At 39.2% G+C, this 3,059-nt stretch overlaps 1 non-coding gene across 1 annotated transcript; it reads left to right on the forward strand.

Annotated features, from left to right (window-relative positions):
• Positions 1–378: 378 nt before the first annotated feature.
• Positions 379–451, forward strand: trnar-ccu. Its single transcript has one exon. It is a non-coding gene; the product is annotated as a tRNA-Arg (tRNA).
• Positions 452–3,059: the final 2,608 nt, after the last annotated feature.

Consider the following 3,059-nt stretch of genomic DNA (forward strand, 5'->3'; position numbering starts at 1 on the left):
AAGTCTCCACAGAATCTGACTGTTTTATTGACGCAGGGAGATCATTCCACAGAACAGGGGCATGATAAGAGAAAGCTCTGTGACCCGCAGACTTCTTATTCACCTTAGGGACACAAAGTAGTCCAGCACCCTGAGAACTTAAAGGCCGGTACGTAAGGTTTAATTAGGTCAGCTACGTAGAGGTGCCAGTCCATGAATAATATAATAGGTTAGTAGCAGAACCTTAAAATTTGATCTCACTGGGACTCACTAGGCCCTACTGAAGCCCAAACAGCAACAAAATCAATTTTACCATGAAAATCTTACCAGAGTATACATTATACTGCATTAACTGATGTGTGAGCAAAGTATTGAAACACCACAAGCTGTGCACACACAGCCCCAGTGGCCTAATGGATAAGGCACTGGCTTCCTAAGCCAGGAATTGTGGGTTCAAGTCCCATCTGGAGTGGTGTTTAGCTTTTGCGCTGTTCCTCATTTGAGAAAAATGGAGTTAGTGTTGTGCATCTAAACTCTTCAAACAAATACCAGCAGATTTTTTTTTTTCCTCGACCCTTTAGTTGCTGTAAGTCACGTACAGTGGCATAAATTTCACTTTGTCTTCAGTCTCCTGCTGAATGAAGCTGTAAAGTGTGTTGTGGTTTGTTTTTCTGGTCTTAAAGATGTTGCAGAGCACCATTGACCTAATGGATGAAGAAGTGGCCTCCTGAGGCAGGAGCTGTGGGTTTTCTTACCAAGTGTTGGTTTCAGCGGCGTGGTGCAGTGGAAGTGTGCTGGGTCTCTAACGCAGACGTCAATGGATCAATACCATCCTCTGCTGTCAACTCAATATGTAAACTAATCCAGATTTTCACAGCGTAAAGATCAACAAATAAAGTTGGCCAGGATCCTTCTTTGTCTCACACAACATTATGTGGATATGAGACTTACAGTAGGGTTCAGAATAATAGTAGTGCTATGTGACTAAAAAGATTAATCCAGGTTTTGAGTATATTTCTTATTGTTACATGGAAAACAAGGTACCAGTAGATTCAGTAGATTCTCACAAATCCAACAAGACCAAGCATTCATGATATGCACACTCTTAAGGCTATGAAATTGGACTATTAGTAAAAACAAGTAGAAAAGGGGGTGTTCACAATAATAGTAGTGTGGTATTCAGTCAGTGAGTTTGTCAGTTTTGTGGAATAAACAGGTGAGAATCGGGTGTCCCCTATTTAAGGATGAAGCCAGCACCTGTTGAACATGCTTTTCTCTTTGAATCCCAGCAGTCATAGGCCGTGAGGTGGAGGGACACCCTCACTCACAGAAATATTTACCCTAACTTTTAAGATTTGTCATTTTATTACATGACAAATTTCCATTTACTTTTTTTTTTAGATAATTTTAATACAAACCTACCAAATAAACCTTACATGATGCATATTCATTACTGTAATAAATCCTATTCATTTGAAATGCATAATCCTCAGCTTTATGTATTTAGTATTAATAATAATTATGTTACCTATGCCATTTATCTTGTATATGTAACATAATTATCATGCAATTCAAACAATATACTTTATGTATTTTAAATAAATACTGTCATCATTATTGATTTAGTCATATTTTATTAATACTAAATACATGAAGCTGAGGATTATGCATTTCAAATAAATAGGATTTATTACAGTAATGAATATGCATCATGTAAGGTTTATTTGGTAGGTTTGTATTAAAATAATCTAAAAAAGTAAATGGGAATTTGTCGTGTAATAACATTACATAAATCTTAAAAGTTAGGGTTAAATATTTCTGTGTGTGCTGGACAGGCGACCGTCTACCACAGGACCACAAACACATTCACACCTGCAGTCAATTTAGACTCACCAATTCACCTAAACTGTGTGTCTGTATAAGTCAGACATGAACATGGGGAGAACATGTGAACTGCACACAGAAAGGCCCAGGTGGGAAACGAACACATGAACCTGTTGCTGTGACGTTTTATACTCGTATTTCCTGACTTTATTGCACAGTTTGTTTTTATTATTTTTATTTATATAGTTTAGTTACATTTTTCTATTTTTTTTCTTTGAAAATGAACTCAAATGTTGAGTTATAGGCTTATAACTCATTCTGTAATTGGAGAAATTGTGCACAGTGCAAGTTTTGCATTCACATCATCACACTTCGCTTCATAGTGGAGTAGATCACAGGAGAGTTTTCTTTCAACAAAAACAAAAGATTTTGCATCTCAGATGCACCTGAACTTTCAGGTCTCCCAATTCATCATGTAGCTGTATAACTGATGATATAAAAGGCAAAACTTGCACTTTGCACAATTTCTCCAATCACAGCCACAGCCTTCTTCTGGTTGTCTGGGTGTCTTGGTGGCTTTCCTCACTTTTCTCCTTCTTGCACAGTCAGTTTTTGAGAACTGTCTACTCCACACAGATTTACCATAGAAGTTAGCGACACCAGCAACCATAGTCAATTATCTTCCGGGGGCCAGAGCAGGCGACATTGAAGGAAATTTGAAACTGCTGGCTAAGGCTAAGCGTAAATTTGGTAAGATTCGTCGGCAGTAATGACACCTGGTTACGCCAATCGGAGGTCACTAAAATTAACATTGAATCGGTGTGTAACTTTGCAAAAACAATGTCGGACTCTATAGTTTTCTCTGGGCCCCTCCCCAATCGGACCGGGAGTGACATGTTTGGCCGCATGTTCTCCCTGAATTGCTGGCTGTCTGAGTGGTGTACAAAAAATGAGGTGGGCTTCATAGATAATTGGCAAAGCTTCTGGGGAAAACCTGGTCTTGTTAGGAGAGACGGCATCCATCCCACTTTGGATGGAGCAGCTCTCATTTCTAGAAATCTGGCCAATTTTCTCCAAACCATGACTATCCAGGGTTGGGACCAGGAAGCAGAGTTGTAGTCCTCATTGCTTGCCTCTACTGGTGGTTGGCTCTCACTGCGGTATTGTATCACTTCCTGTTCCGGAGCACAGCGGTGTTTTGCTGTATCTGTTAGCTGTTTAATCTGCACAGTTAGATTGATCTAGTTAACTAGATA

Source organism: Thalassophryne amazonica, chromosome 17, assembly GCF_902500255.1.
Source record: "Thalassophryne amazonica chromosome 17, fThaAma1.1, whole genome shotgun sequence".
NCBI lineage: Eukaryota > Metazoa > Chordata > Actinopteri > Batrachoidiformes > Batrachoididae > Thalassophryne > Thalassophryne amazonica.